This window comes from Oryctolagus cuniculus, chromosome 5, assembly GCF_051225735.1.
Source record: "Oryctolagus cuniculus isolate XC-2025 breed Fujian yellow rabbit chromosome 5, ASM5122573v1, whole genome shotgun sequence".
In the NCBI taxonomy this organism is placed as follows: Eukaryota; Metazoa; Chordata; class Mammalia; order Lagomorpha; family Leporidae; genus Oryctolagus; species Oryctolagus cuniculus.
This window is the reverse complement of record NC_142871.1, coordinates 153727963-153743861: the sequence shown is the minus strand read 5'-3', so window position 1 is coordinate 153743861 and position 15899 is coordinate 153727963. Positions and strand designations below refer to the sequence as shown.

The 15899-nt window shown below is 47.7% G+C and overlaps 1 long non-coding RNA gene and 7 other non-coding genes across 8 annotated transcripts; 6 read left to right on the top strand and 2 right to left on the bottom strand.

Annotated features, from left to right (window-relative positions):
- The first annotated feature begins 2643 nt into the window (after positions 1-2643).
- Positions 2644-2714, top strand: TRNAG-GCC (transfer RNA glycine (anticodon GCC)). Its single transcript has one exon. It is a non-coding gene; the product is annotated as a tRNA-Gly (tRNA).
- A 314-nt stretch (positions 2715-3028) lies between these two features.
- On the top strand, positions 3029-3100 carry TRNAM-CAU (transfer RNA methionine (anticodon CAU)). Its single transcript has one exon. It is a non-coding gene; the product is annotated as a tRNA-Met (tRNA).
- A 388-nt stretch (positions 3101-3488) lies between these two features.
- TRNAS-UGA (transfer RNA serine (anticodon UGA)) lies at positions 3489-3570 on the top strand. Its single transcript has one exon. It is a non-coding gene; the product is annotated as a tRNA-Ser (tRNA).
- A 1019-nt stretch (positions 3571-4589) lies between these two features.
- On the top strand, positions 4590-4661 carry TRNAQ-UUG (transfer RNA glutamine (anticodon UUG)). The gene has a single exon. It is a non-coding gene; the product is annotated as a tRNA-Gln (tRNA).
- A 433-nt stretch (positions 4662-5094) lies between these two features.
- Positions 5095-5166, top strand: TRNAQ-UUG (transfer RNA glutamine (anticodon UUG)). The gene has a single exon. It is a non-coding gene; the product is annotated as a tRNA-Gln (tRNA).
- Positions 5167-9525: 4359 nt separating this feature from the next.
- Positions 9526-9607, top strand: TRNAS-GCU (transfer RNA serine (anticodon GCU)). Its single transcript has one exon. It is a non-coding gene; the product is annotated as a tRNA-Ser (tRNA).
- Positions 9608-10875: 1268 nt separating this feature from the next.
- Positions 10876-15761, bottom strand: LOC138849829 (uncharacterized). The gene is made up of 2 exons (XR_011389043.2): positions 12961-15761; positions 10876-11528 (listed from the first exon to the last, which is right to left on the bottom strand). It is a non-coding gene; the product is annotated as an uncharacterized LOC138849829 (long non-coding RNA).
- Positions 12957-13029, bottom strand: TRNAR-UCG (transfer RNA arginine (anticodon UCG)). The gene has a single exon. It is a non-coding gene; the product is annotated as a tRNA-Arg (tRNA).
- Positions 15762-15899: the final 138 nt, after the last annotated feature.

The window sequence follows — 15899 nt, the reverse complement described above, 5'->3', positions numbered from 1 at the left end:
TTCCGCCTTCATTTACCCGCCGGCAGCCCTCGGTTCTTCCCCGAGCCTGCAGCCGGCCTGGCCGTCAGCTCCTTCCCTGGGCCCCAGTGAAGCCCGTCTCCCCTCTGGCCAGGCGCGTGGATCGCTTCCTGCTCGGCTCCTCAAGGTCCCTCGGACGCCGCTCGGCTTCGAAGATGAACATTATTTTTGAGGGGCAAATCATAACTGTATGTAGTTCGGGTTATGCGGTGATGTCTGGATACTACTGGGTTTTTAAGCGCACACCTTATCCTGTCCCCGGCTGCTTGGAACAGGAGCAGGGCGAAGCGGGCGAACGCGCGTGTCGGCGCGGCGAGGCGCCGGCCTGCTTTCCGCGCTCGCACGCGGGTGTCCGAGCTTCGCGGCCCGATTCCGACGTGGACTCTCAGGGCTCCGCCGAAACACAGCGCCACTTTCCGCACGGTGGCTGCTCTTCTGTCAGCCGGGATCCAACACGCTGAGCCGCCCCCAGCCGACCGTCCAAACCCACCCCAGCCTCAGTGGCGCGGGCTTCTGGAGCATGCGCCGTGAGGGTTGTGTTCTGCGGCTGCGCACCGGGTGCCCTGGGGGAGGCGTTCGGCGTTGGCGGTAGGGCGCACGCAGGCGCAGACGAGACCCTGCCGTTGCTGAATGCCTTCGGCGCGGTAGCCAGGCCCGTCGACTGGGGGCAATGGCGTCCATCTTTCGTTTCTCGCAGATGACCCTGTGCTGTGGGAGCTCAGCCTAGTTAGCTAAGAGGGCACTGCGTTACAATATTTCCATGTTCCTTAGGCCACTGTATCTGTGTGCTCCATCTGGGACATTCTTTCGTCTTGTTTTTGGGCTTATAAGAAATTAATGAAGTTTTCTCCCCAAATGCGAAAGTGGGACAAATATTCAAGCAGGCGTTTCGACTTTACCACGTTTCTAAACGATGTAAAGTTAGGTGCTGCGTTGTGTTTCGGTATTGCAGAGTAATTTTCTTGTTCCAGGCCTAACCTTCTCCAAATGGTATTAGTTGGCTGGCGAAGCCACAACGTAACAGGAAGACGTCTGTCTTCTGGTTCTGAAGAAAGTTCGTTGTTTTAAACCATTACGATTGGGGCATTTTAATTTTTTTTTTAGTACGGCAATAGATAACATTTCATCTCAAAAGCCTCTCCGGTGTGACCACCACTTGTGAAACATCATGATCCCTATCCAGCCCTAACTATGTCCCACAAGGGCTTTCCGCCGCTGAGACGCTACCAAGTTTACCAATAAACGCAGCTTTTGTTCTTTCAGGGAGGTTTTGGTGACATTTAGGGGAGCCAGCATTTGACAAATGGCGACGAAAACTTGAAGCAGAGGGCACATTGAGTAGATAGCACACACAGAGTCTTTGGGAATCTGCTAGAATCGCCCACGCCATCCCATCAATTCAGAACAACTGAGCTGAGAAGCTGCTCTGGGCGTTATCCTGAAGATTTCTTATTTAGAAATGAGGCAAAATATCTGACTGCTAACGTTGCACTAAAAAGTTACATAGATTAGCAGTGGCTACAATTTACCCAGTGCTTTTACACTATGTTTTGAAGACTTTACTAGGAACCATTTGAATTTACTTTTATTTGTAGCCCCCTGAGCAGAGTGGATCAGCTACTCTAAATTCCATTTTCTTGAGTAAAGAAAAACTAAGATCCCGGACCTTGACCAAGCTTTTATCTTTCCCAGACTGTATCCTTCTGTGGCTAGGTTTTCCAGAAAGCTTGTAGATGGCCTAAATTCTTCTGTTAAGGAAAACAGAGTGTCTTGATTTGCTATTGCAGCTTCCTGCCTTTCTTGCCCTTCAAAGCCTCATAATCAGAGTTGCCAAGTAAAATAAATCCTCTGCTACTCGGCACTGCAGTTCCTCAGAAGTGAGAGAGAGCGGGGCGAGACAGCGCTCACACCTCTTGGTGTCCCTGTGTTTCTGTCCAGGCGGTCCATGAGGTTCCTGAAACACCAATTCAGGAATTTTAGCGGAGCCTTCCACTGTGGCCGCTGGCTTTTCCTCCAAGTCAGCTGAAGCAGGGACCACCTCTCCTGTGCATTTCCAGGCCCCGTTTTGCCCTGCGGTTGCAAAGCGCCAACGACCTCAGCCGGGGAGGACGACGCGCGCTGAGTGGGGCTCCGCCGAGGCTGCTGGTGGATCGTTGTTACGTCACTTCCGCTTCCGGTGGCGCACGCTCCTGGACCGAAGCGGGGTCGCCACGTCTCGATCACATAGGGTGTTTTATTGTTGTTCCCCCCCCCCAAATGATGTAACTTGGTGTTTCAGAGTTGCAGCGAGCGCTTTAACTTGGTACATTAGTTGAACTGGCTTGCATCTTAAGTGAGAGATTTTTCAGAATTTGTTTTCAGTAAAGATTTAAATTGGAAGAGGTACAGAGAGATATTTTCGTATGTTGGCTGTTTGTAGGCATTTTTCATCTTGATAAGTCTCCATGGGTCATATCGCACATTTTAAGCTTCTGGCTTTTTTTTTTTTAGAATATTTAAGTATGCTTTTCTTTAATTGGATTTAGAGGAATCTCAAAATGAAAACATATATTTGCACTGTGTACCAGTAAGAGCAGTGAAAATGTGACTTTATATATACATAAATAGGAGCCCTTTTTCCGTGAGGCATTGGTGGTTCAGTGGTAGAATTCTCGCCTGCCACGCGGGAGGCCCGGGTTCGATTCCCGGCCAATGCAACTTAAAGCTCTTTTTTTTCCTCCTCACCTCAAATCTGGTCGTACAATTCGCTGTTTCTCTTATTATCAATCGCGGCAATTAGCATGCATTTTATTGTGCTACAAGGTGGGACTTAATTCCGCAGGAGGAGCTCAGTGGACGTTTTTGCGGGAGGCTTCAGAATCCATAGTAGGTGGAGGAGCGCAGGCACGTACAGATTTTTCATGTGCTCTTTCTGTTCTCAAAGTCTGCCATCGGAAAGCAACGTTCAGAATCAGGGAAAAGCCTGCCATTACCTTCTGGAATAGGTATTTGAAGAACGTGCGTTCCACGAAGCAGAGTGGCGCAGCGGAAGCGTGCTGGGCCCATAACCCAGAGGTCGATGGATCGAAACCATCCTCTGCTATCTGCATTTTGATACACGCTCAGACTCTTTTTGGAGGATGGCCAGGTTGAGTAATGCTAATCATTTCAAACAGCTTTGTGCGCCAGCCTGGACTGTGTCATAATCCTCAAGATAATTTTCTAGGAGCACCCACTTCTATCCTCCCCAGTGATAAATATTTTGATTATTTCTGGGGCGTGCTGCGTTCGCGACGCCTTTTAGTACCTCGTGCGTGGGGCAGTTGTTGCGGTCAGCAATACCTCCCCTAACCGACATCGCGAGCTTTCTGTCACGACGATAGACGCTCTGAAGGCGTTGTTGTGTCGTCGGGAGGACCAGTTTTAAACCAGGTGCAGCCGGAGAGGTACTATTCCTCATGGGAATCTATCCAGAGCACCCTGACACGCACGTAGTCGTGGCCGAGTGGTTAAGGCGATGGACTTGAAATCCATTGGGGTTTCCCCGCGCAGGTTCGAATCCTGCCGACTACGTAGATTTTCTTTGCCCGCGCTAGCCGGTGTATCACGTGTAATCCCATGGAAAGCAATACGAGATACGCCTCAGTCATCCTAAATTGTGCGTTTTTGGCGTGTAACAGGACTTAGACAAAATTCTTTCAGTGTCTTTTTAGGAAACTACCTGGAAACTCCATTACAAAGATGCCAGCACAACGCTCAAGCGGTTTTGCACTTAAATCTTGAATTGCTGTCTCCCTATTCATAATCTACCTCATTTGTGGCTTCTGAAGTCCAGCTCATGTCTGCTTTACAAAATCTCGCTTGCCTTTAATGTCTGCTTGATATTCTCCCCAAATGTTTATGTCCAATGCATCACTTTCCCACTTGTGAGCATATTGGATGCAAGACGTCAAACAGAAATTTCTAGTCTTTCTTCCTTTTTGGAGTTTCTTATTATCCCTCTTTCGGAGGCCAGAATTGCAGACAGGAAATATCAGCTAGGGAATTTTTGAAGCTGTTTTTAGATGTTGGCTAAATCTTATTGGGGGGGAAAACAAAACAAAACAAAACAAAACAAAACAGTTGCGCTACCTAAAACTCTTCCTGACACATACTGTGTATGCAATATTAATAAGAGTAGAATAAATATAACACAAATTATTTTTATATTAGTAATTGATCCATTAAGAAATGCAAACAAGAAAGTGAGGAAAATAGAAATAATCAGGAAAAAGTTTTCTTTCTGACCCTAAAACTACCAATAAATTCCTGAATTCTCATAGATTGTTTTTCCTTTTTACGTTTGACACATGCATAATTGCCCTAAGAGCTTTCTAACTGCCGACAAATAATGCAAACTCGTTGGTAGACAAATGTTTGTGTTTATGATTTACGGTCCAGGTTAACAATTAGCAAACACCGGCCCTGAAACCCTCTGTGTGTGTTCCAGTTTTCTGTAGGCAGCCGCAGTTTTGTTTCTTTGGAGTCGAGGAATATGGTGTAGGCTAATGTGACAGTGCATCAAAATCTTGCCATAGGGGATTGTTATATTTGGTCCCATGGTGTAATGGTTAGCACTCTGGACTTTGAATCCAGCGATCCGAGTTCAAATCTCGGTGGGACCTGTTGGAATTTTAGTGCTGCCTCCTCCATTTCAAATTGCAGTTCTGTCTTCCAGAGACTGGAGATAACAGGGGCACCTGAAGGAACACCCAGTCCCCGTCTACATCTGCTGCTCTGAGAACAGCTGTCTCTGCTCTTTTACTTGGAGTTCCACTTCCGATCTCTCATGCCCCCTCCTTTTTTGCTGATGTCCGTGTGGTCCAGATCCTGGAAAATTAGGCTACATTAGGTTCTTACGTTTTGTTAGGGATGCGTCTTTCAGTAGTCCACAAAATAGTGATACCACTGTCTTATAAATGTTCATGGAAATGTATTTTATTAAAAATCTGCATGGATTTAAAATTGCACCAAAATAATTATCATTTAGTGTTTTCCTATGACTATTTTGAGTTATCTTCCTAGAGTAATATCTTCAATCCCGCGTTGCTAAGTAGCGGCCCCATGGTGTAATGGTTAGCACTCTGGACTTTGAATCCAGCGATCCGAGTTCAAATCTCGGTGGGACCTCTCCTGATTTTGGTGTATGATCATCCTGTGCTGGCTTTGTCCCTGGAGACAAGGACAGCAGCTCCTTCCTTACTTACTGCCCTTCTTGGCTTCTGGAGATGACCCTGTGCATGTCACCTTTGTCTCCACAGAGTCTTCGTTTTCTTTTGCCACCTAATGTCCTGTGGGTTTCTACAGCTAGTCAGATCCTAAGTTACTTGTGTGTTCATGGTGCTTACCGGTTTGCGAGAAGCTCGCCTGCCCTATGAATGGTTTATTTCTTCGTAGCAGCCTCTTAAGATGTCTTGGCCTGAGGCAAGACCATCCTTAGGAGCTGCCATTGGAAGCTCCTCACACGCGCCCCCGCGCTCTGAACGGTCGACGTGCTAACCTCTGAAAGAAGGAATCTGAGTGTACATCTCTCTGGGACCCCAGCTTCATCTTGATTTTTCCTCCTCAAATGGCACACACCTGGGTGCAAGCATGGTCAGCCAGGCCCCCAAAATTGACACAGAAACTCTACCTGGAGAAGGCAGCACCGCGCGTCTTCTGCTACTTTCCCTGATAGCTTTTTTTTTTTTTTTCGCCTCTAGGCCTAGGCTTCCTCAGATTCTTATAAATTAGAACCTGAGCCCTGGTGATCAAGAACTTGTTTTCAGGCCCCGAATCTCAGTTCCTTCCTACACTGGCTACACTCAGTTCCTTCCTGTCAGCTTTCCATTGGCCTCTGACACCGTCCTGAGAATTTGGAAAGGCGTCTGTGCACATCCCAGAGGTGCCCCTGGCTGCACCCTGTACGTGCTCCATCCAAACTCCTTTGCTAATGTGTTCCTCATGTTTTTTGGGAGACTGCTCTGAGAACAATATCTTTCAGGATATCTTTCCATCTTTCAGGAGTGACCCCTCCTCCAGGGCCCCGCGATGCAGTGGCTGGCACTGCCAATCTCAGTGGGTCTGCTCAGTTCTGGAGTCAGTGCACTCGTGGGTGTGGACCCTCCCTCCACGTACACTTCCTCTCCCCTGGGACAACATCCAGCTGCTTCCTCTTGCTTTCCTGTGGCTGCTGTTGCCATCTCCCCATCATGCTCGTGTCCCCCACGACATCTCCTCTTGATGCCCAACGTTTGCTTTGTGAGTGCCCAAAGCCAGTTTCCTGTAAGCTAATTACGTGCGAGGCTAACTAAGGGTTTATGTGGCAGAGTCTCTGCCTGCAGATCTGTTTTTCTCTGGAGCACACTCCAAATGCTCTGTTAACTCTGGATGCAGACATGAAAATGCCAACCACAGAGTTAGACACCAGATGTCAAGGTCACCTGAGAGCCTCTGTCGTCTCCATGCAAGAGAAGCTCTGGTAAAGATTTTTAGACTGAATATATGCCCGAGACATTTTAAAGAGTAATTGGTCCCATGCAACAGCATACAAGTCTTCCCCTGGAGGTTTGTTATTCAAAGGGCCTGTGGCATAAAGGTTTGCACCCTGGAATTCCAGGAGTCCAGCTCCTGGAGGGATCTAAACCCCTTCAGCTGACTGTTCAGAACGTCTTCCAGTGCTCTCCATCGCAGCAAAAGAAGAGCCCCAAAAACCGCTCCGTCTTCTAATAATTGTTCTAGAAAAAGTCCTGTGAACTTCCTCCTGCTTACTTGGCTGGTAGTGGTGTCTTAGTCTCCCCTGCATTTGTTTCCTCTTGCTGTTGCTGTGACAATGATTCCGAATATAGTGGCTTAAGACAACATAAATTTGTTTCCTTACAGTGCTAGAGATCAGTGGAAAATCAAGGTATTAGCAGTGCTATGTACCTTCCGGGGACTTCCGGAAAGAATCCATTTCCTCACCTGTCTCAGATTCTACTTGCTTCTTCCTTGTTTCACCCCTTGCTTCTGTAGTCACATTTTCTACTATTGATCTGCTTCCTACTTGGAAGAACCCTTGTGATTGCGTTGGGCCTACTCAAACAATCCAGCATTCCCCATCTCAAAATCCTCACTGAAAACTGCAATGTCCTTTTTACTACTAAGGTGACGTTCAGAGGCTCTTGGGATATCCTATTGTAGGGGTCATTATTCAGCCCACTACAACTTCTATTAATAAATAGCAGGTATCTGTTAATCTCTTTAATCTCAGTCATGTCTCATTTCAAAGATAATGCAAGATCTGGATGGAGCTTACACATGAATCTTTTCAGTAGAGAGACACAGAGATTCCTATGTAAGGGCTGTGTGGTGTAAGATTAGCATCTGAGCTCAGATCCAGTAGGCTTGTTATAGTTTTGCCTTAATTGTATTTCCCCCCAGTATAGGATCCGCTGTTTTCAGGGTCATCAAGCCTCCTAAGGGTGTTAGTTCCCTGTTGTTGCATAGTTGTCCTACCACTGGCAGCATAGAACCACAGACGTTTGCATCTCACAGTTTTTGTGCGTCAGGAACCTGGGCACAGCTAGCTCAGCTGAGTCCTCTGCGTCAGTGTGTTTCACGGTCAGTGTTTGGGGTGTTGACTGTTGGCTGGGCTGTACTCATCTTCAGGCTCACCTGGGGAAGGAGCCCCATCCAAACTCACAGGGTTATTGACAGGGTTTGCTTCGTTCATTCCTGGCCAGGGAGACCAGGGAGACCACACCAGTGCCGCTTCATCCAGGTGTGTAGACTGAGGAGGCGAAGTTCAGACCTGATGGTGAGCAGGAAGCCACAACTTATCTGATCTAATCACTGGAAGTGCCAGCCTAGCGCATTTTCTGTACTCCATACGTTACCAACAAGCCGCCGGTCGGGCCCACACTCAAAGGGAGGGTATCACAAAAGAAGTGTGCCTAGCACACTGGGTTTACACACCTGGGATGCCAAGGGCAGGTGTTCCCTGCCTGGCCCTGACCTGCTGCTGGGACCGGTGCTTCGTACAAGGCTTCTTTCGCTTAGCTGAAAGCTGCGCCTTCTGTCTTTTCATCAGGAAAACTAGCTCTCGGCCTCAGCTTTTAAAAAAAGGTCCTTTACGGATCTTGCTTTATAAGTAAGCCAGTGTTGAAGAGCTTGGCTGTCAAGTGAATCTTCTTCTAGTTCAAATGAATCAGAATCTCTGTGGATAGTGCCCTGACAGGAATACTTCCCAGAAGTTCCTGATGGATCCAAGTGTGCAGCATTGAGCGAGAACAGCGGAGGTCGTCTTTCCCTCAGCACCCTCTGCAAGTTGTCACCTCTCCAAGACATTTAGCACTTTCTGACACGGTATACATTCTCATTTTAAAATTGCTTCCTGCCTGTTTCTACCTGGTTAAGTCTCACGAGGGCAGGCAATTTTGTGTATGTCTTATATACCTGCATTTACAACAACAGCTGGCACATGTGAGATGCCCAATAAGAATTGAGTGATGAAGGAATCCATAGACCTTTAGGCCTTGGATTTGTTTATAATGATTTATAATTCCTAATCTCAATACCATGAAGGCCAATTTTCATCCCCCCAGAGACATTTTAGAATTCATTGTTCATTCAGGATTTAGAAAATGCAATGCTATTTTACCTGTTTTAGTTCGGGATGTTTTGATTCAGATTTGGCACTTCATCCATTTGATATTTATTTAATCATGGTTGCCTTGAATCCTGGTGATATTCCAAATTTCATGTTCATTTTTACTTCACCCTCATTTCTACTTTATTTTTAAGTCATATTATGTCAAAACACACACAGAAACACATATTTTTTTTAAAAAATGCTATTGGTGCATGTGAGAAAGAGAAATGTAGACCTTGGCACCCAGAAATGTCGCAAGTCTCTTCACAGGGCCTGGGCGTCCTCAGGAACAGTCTTAGCACTTTGTTCAGGGCCCTGAGGCTCTTCTGTTGGCCATGAACAACCTCACAGAACATCGGCACCATCTTGACCTCCCTCATTGTAATGAAATGAGACAACCAACCAACCAACCAAACATCAACGGCCCAACATTTCATAAGCCTACGTAAACACAGATAATAAAACAAGGTCGTTGTGCAAACCGCAAACATATCAAGCATCCTCTTCTATCAATGCATTTGAGGTACCACTGCTTTTGCAGCGTTAGCTTCCTTCTGTTCATGCCTCCTTCTAAACAGCTCTTTAACGAGACCTTCAAGGTTTCCTATGGTTCTTTTTGTCACTTTTCCGTATATGGAATAAACAAAAGAAAATAGAAACCTCTCAGGTGGCACAGTAATTAACTCCATTCTTCTTTGTTCAGTTCTCTCATTTTCCCCTTCAGAATTGTATTTTGTTGTCTTTTGTCAGGGCCATCCCCATTTCTCAGTCTCCTCTTTATTTTTTTTATTTTTAAGTAAGAAGATCACGAAAGAAATGGAATCGGCAAAGCGGGACTACTTTTAAATATGGCATTTTTCGCCTAGTTGCACAACAGCGACGAGGTGGCCGAGTGGTTAAGGCGATGGACTGCTAATCCATTGTGCTCTGCACGCGTGGGTTCGAATCCCATCCTCGTCGTCTCAACATCCCTTACCGGGGAGGTGAGGTTTTAGCTCCCTTTGAGCAAGCGCAAACCTCACCACACACCAGAAAAAAAAATGGAATTACACGCACGGGTGTATGCCCATTTTATAAACTCCTGCTACCCCTTCCCGTCCCGGAACTCCGTGTTCGGAGTCCCTCTCTTCTTTGGTGGTTCTCAGGTGCCTCCTTCCTCAGGCTCCGCAGTTTTCGCCCAATCCTCTCCAGCTTTTAAACCTCACGCACGTTGCAGGCGCGGGGCTCTCCCACTTAACATCTTGCACCGCCGCACTGCAGCGTCCTCCGAGCGCGGCTCCACCCGCTCTGCTACTGCGCACGCTGCTCCTTCTTCCAGGCGGGTCTCTGCTCCCTTCTAGCAAAACCCACACCGCGTGCACCCCCGCCCCTTGACCGTGAACCGCAAACGGAAAGCAGGGCTCCCTTCCTTGTATTTTAGGTAAATACATTTAAATTGAGAATCCTCTCCAAGCATTCCAGGCTCTGTTGATTCCTGCCTATGCGAATCATCTCCTGCCGTCCACCAATCCTCCCCAAAACCTCACCGATCGCCTAACTGCACTCTGCGGTAAACTACGGCAAGGGACTCTCTAGCCAGACAGTTAGAAAATCTGCAGGCGCCGTAAAGATGTTCATGTTTAAAATTTCTCCCCCTTACTAACTATTTTAGAGATGGGGAAACTGAAGTAGCCGCCAGACAGAGCAATTGTTAAAACAATCTCAAACCTCACATAATCAACCTTTCCTTATTCAGGTTTCTGGGAACTCGGTTTTAGACCAAGTACTTAAGACAATGAAGCTTTCCAGCAGGTTCGAACCCTGCACTGGGATTGTGGCTTTTGATAGGAAACTTCCCTGACATGCTTTTCATATCCATGCAGAGCTCCCAAATCCTCGTGGGGACTAAACGCTAAGAGGTGTGCACTTGGAGGCACTATCTGGTTTCCAATTCTACCTTTGGAATATAAAATGGATCAAAAATGTTTTACACACTTTTCTCTCATTCATCTTGGAAATAAAAACTCTGATGATTCAGAGTGGAAGTCGAGAGCCCTCCAGGGCTTGCTTTGCTCCATAGCAGAGAGCACCCTGTTCTGTCATCTAGAGGCAGTTTCAGGTGCTAAAGACACACCAAGGAAACAAGAGAAAATCATTTCACATTATCAGTGCTGTACTATCAGTGTTCATGTTATTAGTAAACTGTGTACACTACACACAATAAGTCAGTCGTTTTATCATGGAAATTAGTTTAAAAAGTTTATTGTTTGCTAGAGAGTAGTGACTAAATAATAAATCTTTTCTGGACCTGCGATCATTTATATGAAAAGTAATCACTTACTTAACTTACTCTTTAACTCAGCAATATTGACTGTGATGACTTCAGTCCAGGGAAAGAGGACAGGTACAAATATTTCCAGACTGTAGGAGCACAACAGACATTCTGTACAGTCTCAAGTGTCTCTGACATCACAGATGTATACTGAGGGAGTAATCTGATGGTTATTATGAGAATAATTATTATTATGACAACATTGCATCAAAATATGAGACCATCAGACCATTAACGTTTGTATCTTATAAAAACAGTCACAAACAAAAAGTTTAATAAAGCCACTGAATAAGTTAAAAGCTTTCATTTGACCCAAAGCATTCCATATTAGAACAAAAATATAGCGTTGTTAAAATGCAGCAAATTGGGAATTTTTTTGTTAAGTGGATAATATACGGGGTTTTGGTTTAGTGATGAAGGGGCGGTGTTATATAAAAACTCTGCCAAAGACAACACGACACACCTGTGTTAGAGCCAAGTTGATTTGCTGGCTTATTGCAAGGAGGGAGACCAAACGTCTGCTGAGCCATGAGTTGACTTAGCCATTCCTTCACTCCTGCTGTTTTTAATCTAGAAGGAGAGAGGACAGAGCAGAACCGGACTTGCAGTCAGTAAGGAAGCAGCAGTCACTCAGCTCAGCCAGGACAGAGGGATGTTTCGTTAGCTGTGCTGGTTGACGATGGGCTTGGGTTCCCTCAGAACCACACGTGATGATGCACTGTCTTCTCTTTACCTTGCTTCCCGATGCCCACGGAATAGCGGCACCAGCTGGCGTCCTTAGAGCTGACCAGGGCTTAGCCGTGAGGACCAGGCCAGCTCAAGGCCTCCCCATCAGTCCCCATCAGTCCCTGACTGTCAGGGACTGCTTCTCTCCTTCTCAAAATGCGTGTTAATGTACACATTTGATAAGTTGCTGTTATCACAGGAAATGCAAGAAGGCTGACGATAGTTGGAAAGGATTGCAATGGAAAGACCAGACACCTGTGTGGACTCTTCACCTGCTCGCCGTGTAGGCGTCGGCGTGGCTGCCCGTGTCCGCGCCCGGCGCTAAGAACTTGCCCCCCCAACACCCCCCCCCCCCAGCAGAGCGTCCTCCACACTTCCTGGGCTTTGGGCGCGTGCACGAGATGGACCTGGGTGGGCACTGTCGACAGCAAGCACAGCCAGGCAGGGCCTCAAACCTCGCCGGCGTGGCAGGGCTCTCCCCGGGGCGTCTTCTCTGTGTCCCGGGCCCCCCCCGGGAGAACACCCTTGGAGCAACCCGAGCTCCCGCAGCGAGGAGCCGGAGCCGGGCACAGGTTGAGCCGCACCGCCGCCCGGCGAGGTCAGCGGACTCACACTGGTGCTGGCCGTTACCTGCTTTTAAGCAGGCGGGCACCGCAAAAAGGATGTGAGGAAAGGGAGTTACAGGATCAGCTTATGTTGGGAAAATCCGAGTAGTTCCCCCGGGAACAGTTGGGCTTTCCGCTCTGCCATGTGGGGTTGAATTTGAGCTGCATTTATCTTTGCGATGGCAGCAGGATCAAAGCAGAAAAGCCGAGATGAAAAGGAAGGGAAGAGTGAAAACCAGTAGGGCGGACGCGGGCAGCAGCCGGACCTCGTGGCTCGTGCGCTCGGGCCAGACCCGCCGGAGTGGGAGCCGGGCCGGTTACACCCCAGACTGCGGGCGGGAGGGCCCGGCCTGCAGATCTGAATTCTCGCTGTCAGGTGGCACAGGGCAGTCTGAGCCTGGGACGCTGAAACCCAGGCAGTGACACTAAGATCTGGGAGGAACTGGAGCGAAGCTGTGAGCACAGGAGGGCCTTCTAGGGTTCAGCTCCAGCCTCTCCCCACGCCTGGACAGTCTCTCCTCCTTCCCTTTAAAGGGGCAAATGGGAAAAGAATAGGGTTTTGAACAGTTAGACGAAGTGGGTTTTTTTTTTCCCCTCCGATGACACAGGAGGATCTAAATTTGCAGGCGTGCACAAAACAAGAAAGGAAGAAAAGCGAAGGGTATACTAACCACGAAGGGATTCGAACCCTCAATCTTCTGATCCGAAGTCAGACGCCTTATCCGTTAGGCCACGTGGTCCCCGTCAGGTAGTCTCTGTGCAGCTCCTAAAAATGGAACGATCTGCCTGGTCCCCGGCTGCTCCGCAGAAACCGCCGAAGCGACGAACGCCGGTGCCCGGGCGCAGGCATCGGAAACCCGGAAACCCTCGATCGCGGAGGTGGTTTAGGGCCACAGCGGAGAGGCTGAGGTTTTGGGGTTGACAATGATTACGTTTTTGTGGGGTAGGGAAACTGGTGTTTGTGGAACCTAACACGGGCCAAAATGCTGCATTTCGAGGGATGTTTTTAAAACACGTAAGGTCCTGCGCACACTGCTCGCCAGCAGCCGCCATGTACGGGCTCCCGGGCCTCCGGTGTACGCAGACGACCCGGGAGGGCGCCGTCCGTCCCCGCGAGCCGCACGCCTGCCTCAGGGTGAGGCGGGGGCTTTCAGAAGCAGAGTTTATTGTCCTCCCGGATCAAAGGAGGAGTCGAGTTCCCTCCTAGAACAACAAGGAGAACGACGCGGCGTAATCTGTGTGCGCTTGGGTAATCCTACAACCGCCCTATAGCCACCGTGTGGCCCTAAGAGATCCCATCGGAATGCGTGTAGCCGCAAAAGGCAGGCAGAGACGCCAGGGTTGTGCCGAAGGCGACGCCCCGCTTTGCTCGCGCCTCCGCGACTGTGGATTCGCCGGGCCCGTGTGCTCCCGGCTCTGAGCCTCGCTGTCCGTCCGAGGGCTCCGCAGCGTTCCGGGGGCTGGTGTCCGGGCTCGCACACGGTGTTTCGGCCTCCGACCCCCGGGGCTCCGAGAGGCGCTCGCGGACCGACGGATCCGAGGAACCCGACGGGGCGCGGGAACTGGCAGAGGGGAAGGGTAGGCCCTGCCGGTCCGAATGGGTACAGAAAACAAGGGAACAGCCCGGCTCGGTCCTGTCGTTGTTAGTGAGCCTGCCCGGCAGGCTGAGGCGGAGCTGCCCGAGGACTCTCCTCACGGGGGGCGGAGACGGAACCGCGGCTCCACAGCGCCGGGCGGCGGGCTGGGCACCGCGACTGCAGCGCGGGGCGGCGGGCAAGTGCGGACGAAGCGAGACCAGCTCACGGAGCCCGAGGCGCGTCAAGCTTTTTTTTTCTTTATTTTTTCCCTCCTCTGTTTCTGGTCTTTGGTTTGCGGTGTGTGGACTCCGCCCCTTTTCCCCTTTTCCGGGAAGGGGAGGAGGAAGCTCAGCTGTCTCTCAGCCCCTGGGCGGGGACACTCAAGTCTCCCGAATGTAACCCCCCCCCCCCCCCCAGTGCACCTGTAGCCGTAGTCTAACAGCCCGCAATTCCCCTCAGGACCTGGCTGGACACCTGTTTGTTTCGGAGACGGTCCCAAGTGGCTGGCTGTTGACTAGGTGTCCTTTTGGTCTAAGATGTTGGTGAAAAAAACAACTGTTTGTAAAAGGTTTTTGTCCTAAGGTAAAATGGCTACATTACTTTAGATTGAAAAGAGAGAAAAGATAAAGACAAAAATATCTAACGGTTTAAGTAAGTTACAAAAGGCGTTAAAAAGTCTCAAAATATTTGAAACAATATTTAGAGAAAAATTTTGTGTGTGATAAAATTATAATTCTTAAAATATTGTTTACAAGGTTTTCTCAAACATTAATGTCAACGGTGCAGTGAAATAACATTAAAGATTAATCTGTTAAAGCAATGAAGCTTTTAAAACATTTGTATAAAATATCAGTATGTTAACAAATCTAAAAATTGTCTTGATCCCAAATTTTAAAATTGTTTTTTTTTGCAAACAATATCAATATCTCCTTTTAATACTTTTCTTCTTGTCAGTTTTCTAGTCAGGTTCTAGAAGTTCTTTTCAGGTTCTGTTTGAAGAGCTGAGTTTGCTACTGATACAAATGTCCAAAAGTCACAGAAGTCTAATGATTTTGTTGTTATCAGTCATGATGGTTATCTTAATAAAAAGGCCAAGAGGCCCAAAAAGGATGAATTCTTATAAAACCCTACAGGTGTGTTCTAAAATACTGTGTAAACAGGTGCCTCTTCTGTCAATTAATGAGTTTTATGATTTTAAAATCAGTGGATTAAATAAGAGGTTTCAGAGCTCTGTGAAAGAAAAATTCTAAACCAAACTGCTCATGAAGATTAAGCTATTGTTGGTTCTGTGTTAAATGTTTCCTCTTCTGGGCTCCAAAGCACTTTTTCTGTGACTTCTATTGTATTCAGTACTTGGGATGGCTCTGAACAGTTAAAGCTAAATTTAACCATGGACTACAGGTCTCAACTGAGAAAAAATATGGTTAATTCAGGTTACCAAACCAAAAGATAATTCTAATCAATTGATGGTAAATTTTAAAAGCAGTGAAGACTTTAAAAAGAGCTGCTACAAGAACTCCTTTATTGTTCTGTCTTGTGATGCATGTTATGTATGTGTTAAATGAGTGTACATGTTGTGCCTATGTGAAAAAAAATCTATTAGAGCTCTGTTTTTAATTGGCTGATAAAAGAGCTCTCATATAAATTAAAACCATTAAATTAACCCTAAATATCTTTTTGGTTACAAATAAATCTCTGACAGGTTGTTTTAAATTTGTAAGTAATGTAAAGATAGTGCCAGGCCAATTAATGACAGCTTTACACAGTGATCTGCCATCAAGGAGATCAACCAGGCCAATCCACCCCAAATGGTACTGGTTTTTGATGTGCAAAGCCAGGACATTGGGCAAACAGCTGTCATGACAGAAGCCAGTGTCCAAAGAGCCTTGTCAGCTCTACCACAGAACTTCCCTGAGGCTGAGGGGCTCCCAGGTCAGAACCGCAGACCCTGTTGGCTCCAACCTGAAAAAAGTCCTTACTCCGCCCAGCTTCCAAAAGTAACCACCGCTGTTAAGGAGATGTCCTAGGTCAGT